Raw genomic sequence first — 19,317 nt, forward strand, 5'->3', positions numbered from 1 at the left:
AACTTACTTTTATCTTATTCAAAATCCTTCAGAGGAAAATTCAGAAGTGACCTATTAGATGTTTGAGAATATGCCATACTACATCAGGTGCACGAGTTCCTGTGAACAAGAAGCAAAAAAGCTAGCACATTCCCTAGTTGTGTTTTTAAAGAGTAAGCTTATCAGTGGATATTGAGGAAAAAAATCTACTGGTAATATTTAAATGAAGTGGGTATGGTAAAATAATATTATGAGCATTTAATTCAAGTAATACATTTTGAACTTTAAGTTTTCTTCTGTTAATTTTATCTGTTTATAGGAATAATCCTGTTTTGTTCACTTCAGTATATTCTCTATTCCTTTCCCTTACAGTCAAGCATTGGACATGGCCTTGATATTGCTGGTTATTACCCATTGGGCTCACTGTTCATCTTTCGTTTCTAAATGCCAAAAGCAAAGTTGATTCTAAAGGATGATAATCATCGTTAATAATTTATAGAGTATCCATCTCCAAAACAGAATCAGGAATGCTATAGACAATAATAAGCACACATTAAACCAACTGGGCACTGTGCCCAGAAAATCAGCCAAGTACACACAATAGGCAAGAAAAGCTTGTATGCATGTGAGGAGAAATAAGAAAGGGAAAGCAACGCATAAAATACTTCCAAACAGAACAACCAGGGAGTCAACAGATTTTCAAACTTTCACAGAAAACACAAATATTTTGAAATCATTTCTACTGGGTCTACTAACTGTCTTAGAGTGTGTGATAGGTATGAAACCCAATGGAAGAAGTAGAAGCAAATTGAGTATATTCTAAAAAATTCAAAATTGGTAGGCATATTAGGTTTTAGGTTTTACAAGCTTCCAAGTGGTGAGTTAGAAGACCACGATATAGGTGTAAGATTATAGGCTTTTTTATTTGTGATTATGACTTAAACCAACCTTTTAAAATATATGATTTATTGAAACTAAAGCACTCTACATGAAATGACATGTGATTATGACAAGGATGAACAAGGAGTCTCATGTATATGTTTTCTTATATTATAAAACAGCACTTGAACTTTTTCATGTCAGATCTTTGCTGGCAAATTAAAGCAGGAGACCAGTCCCACGAACTGAAGAAACCTACGGAAGTTAGCTTATTGAAATGCTGCCAGAGGCTTCATTTAGAGGAGTTTTTACAGGTAGTAGGTCTAAAGGATACTAGCAAACAAAACATATTAACAACATTTTTTTTACCTAAGGGAGAATTACCCCACCAAATTTATTCCATGTAGGCCTGAGGGTTGGATGCTAATTGACTTACCATGTATTTATTATACAGTACTACTTAGGCAGGTGTGACCCAACTATAATTGGCAAGAAACCAGGGATGTACATTTGCTTTTGCTATTATATCTAAACTAGAAGAAGACTAAATCCTTTAACAGGAATACAAAGTTAACATAATGATTTAATTTAATTCTACTCGGTATAGATAACATTTGGTAGAGTTTCAGGAACTTACTATATATTCTAGTCCTTAATTTGTAATGCAGGCCATTGACAGTATAAATCTTAGCATAAACTGGGTAAATAAATTACTTTTTTTGAATATGAATGTTCTTTTTTATTTATCCTGGAGTCATATTCAGTGAACTGAGAAATGCATTTTGTTAAACTGACACCTAGATTTTAGGGAGAATATACTCAAATAATAAAATATTTATATCAAGAAAATAATTTTTACTCCATGACATTATATTATTTATCAGATATGAATGTCATTAAAATTCATTTTCAAGTGGTGTAAAAGAGAATGATTCCTATGCCAATGTTTTCTTACAGTGTGAAATCTTATATTGATAAAAGGACAATATTTATATATGAAATTTTGGAAAGCTTTGAGCATAAAGTTCTCAGTCACATCATAACATTTTCTCTGACAATGTGTGTGTCTTAGGGTAGGGAGAGAGAGTGGTTGAATATCCTAATCTTACTAATTAAGATGGTATGCCCACTGTCTAACAATTTACTTCCTGTATTGACTGCACTAATTAGGCTGCCATAACTTTATTTCTTAATTGTTAATATTTGGGGAAATTATCAATAAGTATAGAAAATGACAGCGTTATTTTTTCTGAAAAAAAATATGAAAAAGGGGATAGCCTTATTTATACACAGCCTATTAAAAAGGGAGTATTCTTTCTTCTTAAAATGCATAGCTTGACCAGCTCCATTTAACACTGTTTTTTAAAAGATATGTTAATATACTAAAGGTATAAATGAATTTAGTCATGGCTAATTGAGTCAAAGAGATTTAAAAATTATTTGAATTGTTTTATCAAATTACTAGCTCATTGTTTAGTGTTAGATAGTTACAAAACAAATAGTTAAGTTCCTAAGATTATTGTTGCAAACTGTGGGAACTAAAAGTCTTTAATTACATTATTTTGAAAGCAAAAAGTGATTTCCATGCAAAATATTTTAAAGGATTTCTACTCAATGTCAAATTTTCTCATCTATTCATTTAACAAACATTGATTGAATATCCATTGTGTCTTAAAAATCAATGACGAATAACATTATAAACGTCAGCAAGCATATGGTTGAACACTAAATAAAGAACAAAAACCAAGGTAATTACAGTAGAGTGTTTCAGTGATATATTAGCACCAAGAACAGGGAGCTATAAAAAACACTGGAAGAACATCTAAGTGAACCTTTGGGGAGTGAAGAAAAGTTTTCTTTGGAAAATAACCTCTAATCTGATATCTAAAGGACCAGTAGGAGTTACCCATAAAAAGGAGAAAGAAATTTCCAGGTAGTTGAAATGGCTTGCTGAATTGCCAGGGAACAGATTACTAAAATGTTTAGTAGTACTCATGGTAATTTTGTTTATAATTTTGAAACAGATATCATGTAGTCAACACAATAGGCCAGATCAGGACCTTTGGTACACATAACCCTTTTTCTGTAAGGTATTGATAGGTATCATTTGAATAAAATTGGTGATATGTAGTGTTTATTGGTGTTTGGGAAAAACATGCACTTCCTAAAATTTTAGCATATTTTCCTATATAATTTCTCCTTAATAAATTGATGTACAAAGCAAATATCCAGGAGGTGTTAATGGTAAGCAGTAATTTCCAAAATTGCGTGACCAAGAAACTTTACTCATAGAACAACTCTTTGAACATCTTTTCTCAGGAATATACTTTGAGAAACGTTGCTTAAATACACGTGGAAAAAAAGGTTCTACATCCAAGTTCTTTATGGTGGAGATTACTGAAAAAGTATGGGAGGAAATTATAAATTTTGATAGAAAATCATAAGGAGTTGAATGATGTTTGCCCAAAAGGTTTGTCCACCCAGAATCTCGCAGTCTGACCTCATTTGTAGTAAGTGTATCTTTGGAGATGTAAGAAGGTAATCAAGTGTGCTCATCCTGTATTACAATAAATTCTAAACCTAATGAGTGTCCTTGTCAGAGATAGAATAACAGAAAGACACACACAAAAAAAGCCGGAGCGGGGGGAGGGGAGAGCATGTGAAGACAGAGTCAGAGATTGGAAAGACAAAAACAGCTAAGAATTGCTGACAGCCTGCAATGGGTTTTGTTTTGTCTGGGTCTCCAGTGGAAACCAATACTGCCAACACGTTGATTTGTCTTCTGGCCTCCAGACCTGTGAGAGAATCAATTTCTGCTGTTTTAAGTCACCAAGTTTGTGGTAATTTGTTATGACAATCCTGGAAACTTAATAGAACAATGTGATGCTTTAGAACTAGTTGTAGTTGAACAAATTTAAACCTAACTCATATTCTTACCAAACAGTCCCCAAGGAATTATGGATGTCCCTTGATTTCATGTCCTTGCATTACCCTCACAACCTGACAATAGATGAGCTTTGTGCATTAGTTGAGCCATGAGAATGCAGCTAAGGAGACACTGTATAAGTTTCAGTCCTAGGCTTAAGGAAGCTTTATAGCTTTTATTGACTCTGTCTTTTGCCTTGAGCCACTGTGCAAAGATGTCTAGGTTAGCTTCCTTGTGGATGAGACACTATGATGAAAAAACCAGGAGGAATGAAAGACTGGGAAGATAGAGAGGAAGACCCAGTTAGTTCCTAGTCATTCCAGCACTACATATGAATGGGGCCAGCTAGGATCCTCCAGTCCCTATGGAGCTGCTTGCTGAATATAAACATATTAAAGAGTCCAGCAGACACCATCTAGGGCAGAGATGAACCACCCAGCTGAGTTCAGCCCAAATTCAAGAATCATGTTTTAAGCTGCTATGTTTAGACCGGTTTATTACACAGCAATTGAAAGCTGTAACTAATATGATTATCAAGCATTTGTTTTTAAAACAAGGATAGACAAAAAAAGATTAATAGATATAAGATTAGGTTATGTGCTGTAGCAAAGACTTTTTTTTTTTTCCAATTAAGAGTTTTGATAATCTATCAGGCATTTTTAAATTCTGTCTTGCATTAATTTATCTCTGGATAAAAAATTCAAGCCACCTGTAAATAAATAGAAACAGTAGGCATAAACACACCAAATAAAAGTTATATTAAAATTCTGCAGAAATGTAACAAGAATAAAATAGCTGAACTGGATTTTTAGCATGTTCTACACTCAGCTTTTATGAGAAACAGACAAATGACAATCTCATGCCAAGGATTTGTTTTAAAAGGCTCTATTACAGGTAGAGCATTGACTAACACATGTTTTAACACCTTTATCTTCAGAGTACTGCAGACAAATGATATTCATGACTCTACACGATATTGAAATGGTATCTGAATATTAACAACTAAATTCTGACCAGTTGTGATTTAAAACATTTAGCTATTTATTGACTGTTATTTTTTAAAAAATTGGAATGTGCATTTTATGTATATTTAACTATGAAGTCACTGGACAGTTCATTAACATATATGCTGTTTTTCAATCATTACTAGGAGTAATCTTTATAGAAATACAAGTAGCAACCATTACCACAAATGAATTCTTATAAGAAACAGTTATTCAAGTCTTTCTCTCTCTCTCTTTCTCAAACGCACGTGCACAGACACATACACACTTCAATGTTTGTATGCCTGTGGATTGTGAGAGAGTGAGAATAAGCCTGTAAATAGAGAATTATATCAGAATTCTTGTAGCAAATAAGGTATTGGGAAAATTGAACCAACTTAGTATTGGTCTTGGGAAGGACATTTTCTCTTTTCTGACCTAGTCCTTTCTATTAAGTGAAAGATGTCACACAATGACCACTCATCTATTTTTTGTGGATATATGAATTGTACATTACATGGAAAGAAGAGAGAAAATAATCTTAATTTTACATAATGGACAGGTTAGAAAGCCTGACAGAGACTAATGTAAAATTAATGTTTTGAATAAATGTATTTATACTATTGCTCTGTTAGAGTGTTGCTACTTTTGGTTTGTTTTTCTGTTGTCTTTTCAATATGTATTTAATTTGATTTTTAATAATCTTATCTATCTTTTTCTTTTTATCTTTTCTTCTCCTTTACCTCTTGCTCCTTTTCCTTATTCTCCTTGTCTTCCTCCTCAGTCTCCTCATCTTCATCTTCCCCTCATCCTCTTATTTGTTTTCATTACAAAATAAAATAAGCAATCAGAAAAGTTCATACAGACGTTGTTACTTATCTTTAGGGTCCTGGATCTAAGTTAGTGCTGTTGCTTCTGTTTCTTCTCTTTGGTTCTCCTCTTCTTTTTCTCTTTTGTGTTCTGTTTTACTTTTTAAAAATATATGCCACAACTCCGACTTTTAATCTGATTGTGTAAATGATTCTTAAGAACAAAATCAATTTTAATATTTCTTATAAAAGAGAAACACAGCAAAGCATTTTGCAAACTTTACCATAAAGTAAATAATAACCATTCCTAGTACAATAAGGCTGCAACTATTTTTCTTTCATCCTCTGAAACATTTTTATCTGACACAGTCACTGCTGTTTCCAAGTTCAACGTCCTGCAGCAAGCGTTGCCAGCAATACAGAACACTTTCAATTAGTAGTTCTCTACTTCTGTGGTCGCTAAGCAACTGACCTATGGTGAAGAATACATAATGATCTGTATAGACACCTTAGAGCAGTAGAAAGTATAAGTTTCACAATTTTTTTTGCTCTCTCATGTTGATGTTACAATAACCAGTTAATTAAATGCATGGAAATATTTAATAGTAATTTGCCATAATAAACTCAAAGATTAAAAGCAGCCTCAGAAAAAGGTAGAAATAAACACAACATAAAATATTGTATTTGTCATTTGTTCATGTATGTCATTTTATTGTTTATAGGGAGGGCAAGAAATCAGTTTAATATTTTATTAAATGTTTATATTCTAGCTACTGTTTAAGACAGAATTCATCAAGTAGCAGAAGTGATGGAAGGGCCAAGGGGAAGAAAGATGGACAAAACCTGAAAATTGAAAGTGCAAATAAAATGAAAATTACAAATGAAAACCAGTATGTTTAGTAGAGTGTCTTCATGTGGGTTAAAGAAGAAAAGGAAATATCAGCTGGAATCAGCAGAACAGATTTAGCACTTGACCCTTGGATACTTTTCATTCTATTTATCTATCATATTTTTATTGGTTTTTATTCCATTGACTACTATATGCACTGACCCTCAGCAAATTCATTCAATAGAGAGAAGAGATCGTATCTCCACTGTATCAGTGGAGCTGCTTAGGAACGTTTCCCCTGCTTCTTGTATGTATTTGTCCTATTTATACATTGTATTTTATGAGCTGCTTGAGAATAGTAGAATAACTTTCCTTTATATGGTATAGAACTTTTGATATATTTCAAAGAAATTTTTAAAAAATGATCATTTGAAATGTATGTTCTCATACTGTATGTGCAAATATCAGTAGTACAAACACTACTAGGATTAATGAAAATGAAAATCCTAATATATGAAACTTAGAAAAATAGACTAAATATCTACTGAAAAGCAACCGATAACCAAAGTTTCATGTTACACTATGAAAATCCTTGAGACATTAAAGAGGACTTTCACTGTCTTTGATGATATCATCTTTTATACATGAAGTTCTTCTAGCAGAGTAACTAGAACTAAACTTTAAACTTCCTTTTAAACCACACACTGTGAATGCATCTGTGAAAAAGACCTACATACTACAAGATAACTTTAATTACATATCTTCTGTGGGGTCCATGATTTTAGTTTAGTATAGGTTTATGCAAAGTGATTCTATTGGTAATGTGTAATTTAAACACACACACAAACTAGCAGGCCCTGCCCCCGTCAATGTCTGGGTGATATCAGAGAAGGCCATGTGGGAATCTAGAACTTTCTTCCCTACCAGGTAGTTACAATGTGCCCCATCCTTCCCCACCAGGTTCCTTAGGTGTCAAAGTAAACTAAGTGAGAAGTTGGAACTTTCACATCATCTAGTGGTAACAAGGTCCAAGGCCTCCTGATATTTGCTTTCGCTTCAGTGTAGGCCATAGTGGAAGCAGAAACAAGAAAAGAATTCCCCCGCTCTCCAAAGGTCGTTGAGGAGGGATACATTTTTATCTCCACCTAGCAATAGCAAGGCACCCCTGCTTTCACCGTGTGTGGTGTCACAGGAGGTTTATTTCCAAGAATTAAAATACAGAGCCTTATAGCATAATATCCAAATTACCCCAGATACATTGAAAATTACTCAGCATATCAAGCACCAGAAGAAAATCTCATCTTGAATGAGATAACACATGCCAACACAGTAATAACACATAAATTAGATTTATTCACAAGGATTTTAAAGCCACCACCATAAAAATGTTTTAATGAGCAATTCCAAATATGTTGAAACAAATGAAACAATGGAAAGCTTTACAAAGAAACAGTAGATGCCAAGAGACAAATAGAAATTTTGGCATCGAAAAATACCATTGAAACTTTAAAAAATACTTGATGGCTCAACAGGGTAATGGAGGAAACAGAGAAAAGAATAAGTGAACTTGAAAATAGGACATTAAAAATTTACTAATCCAAAGACCAGAGGGAATATAGACTGAAAATGAAAAAGAACAGAGCCTCAAGGACATGTAAGACTATAGCAAAAAATCTACTATTCGTGTCATCAGAGTCCTAGAAGGAAAGGCAAAAGTGGGTTGGGCTAAAAATATATTTGAAAAAATAATGTCCGAAACGTTTTTGAGTTTGGCAAAAGACATACAACTACAGATTCAGGAAATGAGAAAACCTAAAACGGGACAGATACAAAAAAATCAACATAGAAACAGATCAATTTCAGAAAACTTCAGCGGAAGAAAAAACCTTGGAAGCAATGAGGTAAAACAATGGTTCATCTCTCCAGAAGAAAAACAATTTGAATGACAATGATTTCCTATCAGAAATAATGGTGGCCAGAAGGAAGTGATATATTTCTCAAGTATCAGAAAACAAGAACTGTCAATCCAGAATTCTATATTAGGCAGAAATATTCTTTAGAGATGAAGGAGAATTAAATAAATTCTCAGAAGAAGAAAAATTAAGAATTGGTTGCAAACAGACCTACCCTAAAGAATAGCAAAAAGTTCCTGAAACATAAAGAAAATGAATAAGGTGCCTGAAATCATCAGAAAAAAATGCAAGAGTAACAGAAAGAGCAAAGATATGAATAAGTACAAGAGATTTTTCTTCTTGAGTTTTCTAAATTATGTTTGACTTTTGAATCAAAACCTGTAACATTAAAATGGCTATCAATATCTAAATGAAAAAATTTAAAAATTATATAAACAAGGATTGGTAAAGAGACTTTTAATGAGATAAGGTTTTTACACTTCACTCGAAGTGTTGGATATTTTGATAGTGGTAGTGGTCACAAGAATTTACACATGTAATAAAATGATAGATGTATACACACACATTTTTTCAATGTCTTTTTTTGGTTTTAATGTTTTACTGTAGCTACAAAAAAAAATGTAACCACTGGGGAAACTAGGTGAAGAGTCTGAGAGACTTCTCTGTAGTATATTTGCAGCCTTCTGTAATTCTATAATAATTTCAAAATCAATAGTTAAAAAATAAAAATACATTTAGTAGATGAATAGTTTCATATGGAGAGCAGAATGATTACAAAATGAGATATTTTGTTAATATACACCTGTAAAGGCATCCATGAAAGGTATCAACATTTGAAATTATGTAAGTCCAATGCTGCAGGAACATGGGCACACTTCAGCTTATTTTAGATGTTTTGGAAAGCCAAAGTCATCTCTGATAAGTTCTACATTGATAACAATAACTTGAGAGACTTCTCAGTCTCCAAAATTATACTATTTCTAAAATATAGGTAAATATTATCTTCATCCTAAATCTTTCAAAGTTTAAGAATGTCATTGATAGTCATTGCTCTAGAGGAAAATACAGAGATCAAGAAAAAAATATCTGGAAAAATGAAAAGAATAATTTTAAAAGCTTCCTCAGAGAGACAGAGTTTCAGATGGATATAGTTTACAACTCAGCCATGAATTTCTTACTTCTCTTCTAGTATTGGTTACTCTTTTGCTGAATGAATCTATCTTACGAACACAAGTAAAAAAATGTTCCCATGATAAGTACAACATCATCAAATACAGCTATTTGTATAAAAGTTTCAAGTCAAAGTGGATCCATTTCTTTTCTTCTTCTTACAGGAAAATGCCTATTCCCCTATCCTTCATTAAAAGGGTCAAAAAATATACTCACCTATAATAGAGAATATGCATAACATTTATTAACTGGTGCTTATTATAATGTTAACACATTATCTGCCACTCCAAGACTGTGGGCATATTTAGAAAACGTTCAATATGGTATCTATAGATTATTCCGTGGTAGACTTTGATTTAATTCTTTTCACCTTCATTTTAATAACAATGGAGTGGTTCTTAATATAATATTTTCATTATTTGCACATCCTTTGCAAGAAGGCTTGGGATCCTATTTGTAATATTTACCCCAAAAGAAGTTCCAAACAGGTCAGACTTCTAATTGTTCATAACAAATAACTAAGGATTAGAAATACAGATGCTATACAATTCAAATATGAATCTTTTGGTATTAACCCCTCACCACTGAAAACACATTAACTGACTTGTAGTGTTTGAGCATTTCCACACAAAGAAAATGGATCACTGTATGTCTCTTAATATCTGCATAGTCTTAAACCAGAATATAGAACATGATTGCTCAGGAGACTCAAATGATTTCAAATCAAGTTATTTTAAGTATGTCATTTGAGCAGAAACAACACAATGTGCAGAATACTACAAGTGAGTTTTCTTTTCTCCAAACAGTGTGAGCTAAATCATGTTTACTATAATGATAATACTAATTATTCTATGGATATGCTAGAATTACGAGTGATCTTATGTTGTTTACTGATCACGTTTTCCAAAACACAATAATTGTGCTTTACCTTTTCATAGCCTTTTATTGTTTACTGATTCATTCATCAAACTAAAATTATTTAACTAATTGGTAATAATGTGTACTGAAATAAAAAATAATAGTGTCACTTCAGATTGTTACTGATTCTTAAATATTCTCTCCTATGGTCTTCATGGCCTAATAGTTTTAAGTTATACACAGTATTTCACTTAAAATATCATGGAAAACAGTATCTGCAGCTTTAAACAAATTACATAGTTCATATCTGTACTTTATAAATCATGATGTGTTAAACTTTATTACAATCTTACAAGTTGAATTTAATTCTTTTATAATGTCCTCTAGGCTCTCTCTCCTGATAGGATAGATAGATTGATCGATCGATCGATAGATAGATAGATAGATAGATAGACAGACAGATAGATATTTTCCTTTTAGAAAACCTCTTGCTTTTCTGATATCCCACTCTCTCTGACAGCATTATACTCAAGTGCAAGGGTGGGAAATGTGTTGACTGCCAGGGTATTAGATAGCTGGGTTAAATGCCATAATTAAACTGATATAAAATAAAAGGTAATACAGAATCAAGAAAAAAAGTGGAAAATGAAAATATAACCTTGTAAAAAAGTTTTTATTCTAATATACAGGTATGTTAATGAAAATAACAGAGTGAATGGTTTCTAAAAGACATACATGGACAGTATTGTTTTGTGAATATGTCAGTAACAAAATACTTTGACAGGAAGCAGAAATTCTCCAGGTTCAGTGTGAGATTTCCACGCATAATTTTCATTTGGCTGGCGAGAGTTATTTGCGTTACTTGAGTTATACTATTTCATAGTATTTGTCAACAGTATGTATCCCTTCTTTGATATTTTTCCTCCCTTCTACAGTGACTTTTAAAATCCAAATCTAATCAAGTTGCCACTGAGGACATACTGTTATATTAAACATATACATGTTTAAGCCTTATTAAAAACAGACCGGGTTTCAGTAAACCAGAAACGGTTAAAGAAAAAAAAAAAAAAAAGTGAGGCCCGGCACGATGACTCACCTCTGTAAACCCCGCACTTTGGGAGGCGGAAGTGGGAGGATCACGAGGTCAGCAGATTGAGCCCATCCTGGCTACCATGGTGAAACCCCGGTTCTACTAAAAATAACAACAACAACAACAACAAATAGCCGGGCATGGTGGCAGGCACCTGTAATCCCAGCTACTCGGGAGGCTGAGGCAGGAGAATGGCGTGAACCCAGTAGGCAGAGCTTGCAGTGAGCTGAGATCAGGCCACTGCACTCCCGCCTGGGTGACAGGGCGAGACTCCATCTCAAAAAAAAAAAAAAAAAAAAAAAAAAAAAAGGGGGGGGGGATGAAAAGTAATATAAAAGGAATTACTCCCTAATTATGTATATTGTACTAAACAAAATTCTCAGTTCCAAAACCAAAATGTAATGACTGCACCATTTTTCACTTTTTCTAGATGTGATCAGATAGTTTAAATGAGAGATATAATACATGAATATACTTGAAAAGTAATAGGTATTGATGAATGATATAAAGTTTGAGAACATACTTTTTTTCTTGAAACATAAAATGGGCGATTTATATTATTTTATTTTTAAATTTAGAAATAGCTAAAGTATAAATTTTATATAATGCAAGTGCTTTTCCTAGGTTTTAGTTTTGTTTTAATTTGGGAGTAAGGATAAAAGAAGCTATTTATAAATAGTACTAAGTCCATGTGTTCTTTCCTTTAAATACATCTCAATGTGTTATGAAGATCAAATGTTCTGAAAAAGCAAATTTCCTCTAAACCTGAGGCCTCTCTTTCACTAGGAGAGAGAAAAAGTCTCTGCCAAAGTTACTGGATGAAAACAGAAACTGAATACTTTACTCTATTAAAGGAAAAAAATATATATATATATATTTTAATATTAAGTCAACTTGAAATAAAAGAAAAAAGTTAGCTATTCAGGCCTGTCCCTAACATTTGTGGGAGCTCGGAAGTACTGCAAATCTAGATCCACATATTAATGACTACATATTTATAAGACATTATTCAACCTTAAGAATTGTTAAAGTGTATTGAAATTCCTACATTGACAACTTCATAACAAGTTAAAAAATTAAACTGAAATCTGCATTCTTGAACTGTCAGGAGGAGGTCCACATTGGAATGTGAGGATTGGAAAGAGGCTCCAGGTCATATTCAATTTCATTATCTTCCCGTCTCTCTTTCCATCTTGCTTGATGAGGGGTTTGTTACATTCAAGATACCGCAGCCTATTTGTCCAGCATCTTCTCATGAGACATCCCCTTTGACCAAGGGTTGTACACACCAGTCCACCTTCAAAAAGGTTGGTTTAGGGAATAGCCTTGAACAGACCTTGAAAGCAATCTTAGGACCTTTTATTTCTCCTAAAGAGGAATCCAGAATCCTGAGTATTGGCAAATTGGCATAGCACATGGATTGGCATGACTCTTGTTTCACATGAGCACATTCACTTGTTTTGTGGACTCCTCGCCACCTCCCTTCTTTTCTCCTTCCCAGCCCCCATGGGAGGAAGGTAAAAGTGGTTTGTGGTTCACTCTAAAGGGCTGGCCTAGAACCTGAGTTCTTCTTCCCTTTGGTCTAAGTTTAGCATTGCAACTATCTTGTTCTACTGTTTACATTTACCACGAAATGGGTCAAACATATAAAGACAGCCTAAAGACACTTTTAATACATGTTTGTAAATGAAAGTTTATTAATAAAATTGAAGGACACATATCAACCACATAGTCACTTCTTTTCTAGAAAGAAAACACTCCCTATTTTATAGAATTCCTATGTGTATAGTTCTTTAGTAAGTGCTATGTGTGAGCAGAAAATGTAGAATACAGATCTTCTATCTTCAGGTCACTTAATACCCAGGTCTGAACATAAGAAACATAAACACAAAAAAGTAACTTGCAGAAAAGTGCTGTGCAATATATATTGGGAATCTTCTAACGAGGGAGATGTCATCGTGGACTATGATAATCAAAGAAAGGTTAATAGAGCTTCCTATTATGTGATACTTGGAATAATATTATGGGGAAGAGGAAAAATGCTTTATGGATTACTTAAAAGACAAGTGCAAATTTGGTGATAAGCATAGAAAACATATTCAGAGGTATAGAATGCATACATTAGACAGAATAATGTTATTGTTTCAGAATATTTAAATATACAGTTAGAAGTAAATGTTGGGACAAATTATGAAGGATTTAGAATATTAGATGTGAGAATTTGAACTTTTTCATAAATAATCAAAAAAAGAAAGAATGATTGTAAATTTCCCAAGAAAGGGCTATCCATCAAAAGGAAAGTCAGGGAACAACATGTATTGTGTGTATTCAAAAAAAAAAAAAAAAAAAATCGAAAGACTGTCTTGCACTTTCGCCTTTTAAGTGTAAAGGTCACAGGAGGTAAAGAAAGTGGAAATAAATGTGAGAATTCATTGAAAAAAAGAATTTAAGTATATGAGTAGACATGGACAAACCAAGGTAATGACAATGTCTGTGACCACAAATTTTTAATCAGTTTGACAATAGTCAATAAATAGGAGAAACTTGAGTTAGGAACTTCGTCCTTTACTCATAGCACCTGGCATAAGAGCTGGAGCCAGTTTTAGGTTTTTGCTAGGTTTTGTTTTTTTGTTTCCTTTATACATATATAACAGTAAAAAATGAAAATGGCCAGAAAAAAGTTGAAAATTTGAGACTGGAGCTCAGGATAGGATTATGATGTAGATTTAGTATACTCATTTATATAGAGGTGACAGTTTACACTATTTTGAGAAGAAAAATGATGACTCAGATGGAAAGTTAAAAATCAAGAAAAGACATAAAGCTTTGGATAGACAGAAAAGGATTCAGGATAGGTTCATGTTACAAAAGTCTTAAAAGGACAGATTGATAGAGTTTTAAAATATTACAGTAAATAATAATGTTAGAAAGAAATTGATTGCAGATTTCTCTCACCAAACATGCTATCATAATCAGACTACCTCAAACTAGAATTTAATCAAAACCATTGCCTTTTTCTCTAACAACAAAGATTACTATTTACTACTGCTATAGAATTTTGATACATTCAGGCCTATAGGAAAGGAATAAAACACCAAATGATTCTCAGCACAAAAATGGATAACAAATATCCACTTATTGTTATTAAAATAATGGGCATGATTATGCTAATAGGTAATATTCTTTCTTTAGTATGAAATTACATTGTATTGTGTCTAAGAAAAAGTGTTGGTTGTTTTTGCAAAGTGTGTTTCAGGAGATTAAGTGTATTCATCAATCCACAGATTTCACTAATGAGAAGTGAACTGGAATTTGAAAGTACATACACTTTTCCCCTTAAACAATTGTCCACTTCATTTTGCAAGCTGAGAAATGGAGAAACAGGGATATCAATCTAGGTAAAGTCTGAAGTGCTACTCATATTAGCAGGACTCAGGAATCAAAAATCTGTACTTCCTCCCATAAAAAGGGGTGAGATTTGGACAGTGAGTTAATGGGGCTGCCCTCAAAGGCAAACAGACTTCGATGTGACTAGAAGAAAAAGACAATAGAGAGTCCCCAAAAGAGAGGCATGATTTTTAATGAATGAAAAACCAGAGATACTTTACAAAATAATAGAACATGGCTTAGTTAGTTTCATTACAATACATTTGGTAGACTGTCCTATCCTTCAGAAATAACAAGAGCCACAGCGAAATGACAATAATGCATAGTAACTCTTTACCATGAGCCTAACACTAAAAATATTAATTATTTTGTATTTATTGTTTTATTTAATTGTCACAAAAATATAATGCCTATGCTACCAATACACACTTTCCCAGATGAAAAAATTGTATCAGAACATATAATGAAATTCTTCAACTTTACATACCTAATAACTTCTAAGATTGGCATTTGAATATACTTTGTCTGATTTTAGAGATTGTGACCTTAACCACTATGTCATACTTCCTTCCTGAAGTGTTAATTGATTTATACCACCAAATGCCAAGAACCTGGAATTACAGGCGTGTGTCATCACACCTGGCTACGTTTTGTATTTTTAGTAGAGATGGTTTCACCATATTGGACAGGCTGGTCTCATGTGATCTGCCCGCCTCTACCTCCCAAAGCACTGGGATTACAGACATGAGCCACCACCCCTGGCCTGTATTCCATCTTTATAAACAATAAACAATTGTGTGTGTGTGTGTATTACAGTGATAGATTCTTTGCCTCCTTCCAACTCCCTGCAACAACAAATGTCTCTAATGGGTATCATATCCTTTCATGAGTTTAAACTGAAGGTGATTTGCCATGTGGATCAAGAGTAGTATTGCTGGGTCATAGGTTTGGATTTCATTTCACTCCACTTTCCTCTCTGGATAGTTGCATCAGTCTGTACTCCCATCAGCAGTACATGTGAAGTCTAGTTTTCTAAATTTTTTAAAAAATATTTGTTATTATTTGAACATTATCTTCTATCTCACTAATGAGCTGTCCTCAAATTTAACCCTTCTGCTATTTATATCATATATTTTAATCCTTCATTTCAACAGATATGGTTTTCATACTCAAAAAAAAAATTTTATGATTGCTAATTTCTTCTTCGGGTTTCAAATATTTTGCCTTTTGTCTTTGAGAACATTTACCATACATATTTTTAGGGTGTTTTTTAAACATTTTTTTTCTTCAGAGACAGTGTCTTTCTCTGTTACTAAGGCTGGTGCAAGTACAGTGGTGACAGCCTCCTAGCTAATTGCAGCCTCGACCTCCTGGGCTCAAGAGATTCTCCTGCCTCAGCCTCTTTAGTAACAGGGACTACAAGTGCATGACACCACACCTAGCTAATTTTTTAAAATTATTATTTATTTTGTAGAGACAGGGCCTCTCTTGGTTGCCCAAGCTGATCTGGAACTCCTAGCTTCAAGCAGTGCTCCTGTCTTGGCCTTCCACAGTGCTGGGATTATGGACGTAAACCACCACACACGGTCACATATTTTAAACTATTGTTAATTTTTGTACATTAAACTGGTTGTCTTTGATATACATGTATTTTATTTTAGAGTTGTTGAATTCCTTTGAGGCCTATTTTTTTCCTAGTAAGATTTATTATGCTGATTAAGAATACATGGCACTAAAAAATCAGGCTCAAGACTGACCCGCCAGAAGTGAATTTAGAATTAAGGACTTCTTAGGAAATAACTGGATTCTACCACCCTTTGTTTGCCTTCCTCCTCCATAAAAGTTGGTGTATTCATGTGTCCTGGGTGGTGCTGTTTACCAAGACTGGTCTCCCTCAGTTTTAATCACCATCCTAACACTCATTATATGGAGGTGCTAGGTTAGAAGAGAATGCCTAGGGTTCAGATGATCTTTCTGCACTTGTCACTATTTCCTATTTTCCAAGCTAGGTTGAGCCATATTCTGCCTGACTGACTCCAAAATGGCTTTAAAGGACTTAGCAATGGTATCTTTTCAACTCTAATTTTGCTAGAATGGGAGCTCCTTTTGGTCAAGGTTTTGTCTTTCTGGCTCTGTAGTGTATTCTCATTATTTGGAAGAGTGCCTTGCACACCGTGGGTACTCTAACTATTGAAAGAGAAGAAAAAAATACAGGAATGCAATGAAAAGAAATGGTGACCACTAAAAACTTCTGTCTCAGCATATTCTGGTTTCCTTACATCTCACTTTTCCGCTCTTTGCTGTCATTTTGTTTCTCTACTCGCAGACTTTACTGTAGTTTGTAATTGCAAGGGTTTCTCACATCTTTTAGTATTAGATGCTTATTTCTGTGTCATTTCCATGGTTGTGGTCACAGAAAGAAGCCCACATCATGTTAGTTATCCATCTTACCAGATAAAGCTTAGCTAAGTGTACTTCTATGCCAATTTCTTTGAATGATTAAACTTTCAATAATTTAATCCATCACTGATTAATCCAAGATTTGTCTCAGATGGAGCACAACTTCCACAACCTAATGTAGCTTCCACAACTTAATTTTTAATCTCCCAAAATGAAATTTACCAATTATTTTGTTATAATCATAGAAATATAAAAATTCTGAACATCTTAAAAGTAAGAGTACTCTTGGAAAACAACAGCTAAAAAAGAGTAACAAATATGAAAATATGCAGGCTCTGTCTCTGACCTTTAATCATTCTATACTTCTGGGGAGCACATTTATTCTGAGACTCAGTTTTTACAGAAGTAAAATGGGAACAAAAACAGTTCCTCTGCCTGGCTCATAGAATTTGTGTGAGAATAAGAGACAATTAATTTGTATAAAGGTATATTATATATATTGTAAAGTACCACAATTATAAATACAGGAGAATACTTGCTTCTCTTCATATCCATTTTTCTGTTTCCAATGCTTGTTTGGTTTTTAAATTTTAGTAGTATTTTCCTGCTACTCAATGTTTGACTACTAAAATTCTTATATAAATGTTATCTGCAAAAAAAAAAAAAATTATGGACATAGAATAATAATTGTATGTGCTCAGTTTCTTGATTAAAATACTTTATTGTGATTATTTGTAAAGAAAATAATTGCACTGTAATTTGATGTTGTGCAAATTATAATAATTAAATATTTAGACTAAAAAAGATAATGCAAGAAGGCTAAATTGTATTGTTAAGATTATTTTTTATTTATTCAAACTTGTTAATTGTTCCTAATCAGAAGTGAACCATTATCTATGTAAAAATAATTTGATCTGGAAAATTTTGGCCTCAAATTTACATAATGTCATCATTATCCTTTTTATGTTCTGGAAAATTTATTCTAAATTACCTAAAAAAAAAGAAAGGGTTGATTCTATAGTGCTATTTTTTATTCTGTATATCTCAGGTAAGAATAAAGGGAAACAAGTAAGTAAAGAAAAAACAAAGACAAAAAAGAAAATTGTACTCAAGTCACATAGACATCTAAAGTCTCAGATTTATATGAAACTTTCTGTTTGGTAGAGGATATAGAAAAGAGAAAGGGATATTGAATTTCTGACAACCTACGTGCTTAGTGCTTTGTCTACCAATGTGATGAGCACATATTTATTTTTTCCCTGTTTTCTGCATTGAGACAAGTACATTATAAGCTTATCATACAAATGATTCAAAAAAATGCTTGCCATTTATTTTCTATTAGTTCTTTTTCTCCCGAGGTTACTGCCCTGCAAGGAGCTATTTTAACCTCCTCCTGTCTTTGCCAGTGAGAACATCTTGACATGATTCCAATTCCAATTCTGATGTACTGGAGAATAAAAACATGCTTATTTAAAACATCAAAAGCATATTAACAATGCCATAGAAAGACATCTTGCTTAAGATAAGTCCATTAATTTTACCTTTGTAAACATGTTTCAGCATGACTGTGTGATCAAGGTTTCACTGTGCAGACTACAACTGTAGCAATGGCAGCAGTCAAGAAAAAGTAGCAAAATATTTTTTAAAACAGAAGAAAACAGCAAGGCTTTCACAAACCATTGTTTAAATTCATCTTTTATATCTTGTTTTGTTATGTTTTTCTCTCTTACTTTATGTGTATAATGAAATACCATTATCACTGTCATCATCCCCAGATTAAAGTTTCCAGAAAGAAAGAAAGCTTATCCTAGAATTGATTTGTAGGCAATCTTACTTGAGATAATCAAGAACAAGAGGATTTTCATTTGCTTTGTCAGTGTAAGTTGGCTGCTGTGCATCTGCAGTGAAAGCAGCACCGGTCTCTGTTTGCATTCTGGGGTTTATTAGCAGCAATGACCTGTCACAGAGAGGCTCTACAGCACAATATTTACACAGATCATTAGCAGAGCAGACCCTGTTTGCCTGATCGCTAATCTGTTTTGTGACTGCCTCAATTTCATCAAGGCTATAAATACAATAAGCAATCAGAAAAAG

This window comes from Piliocolobus tephrosceles, chromosome 6 (genome assembly GCF_002776525.5).
Source record: "Piliocolobus tephrosceles isolate RC106 chromosome 6, ASM277652v3, whole genome shotgun sequence".
Lineage (NCBI taxonomy): Eukaryota > Metazoa > Chordata > Mammalia > Primates > Cercopithecidae > Piliocolobus > Piliocolobus tephrosceles.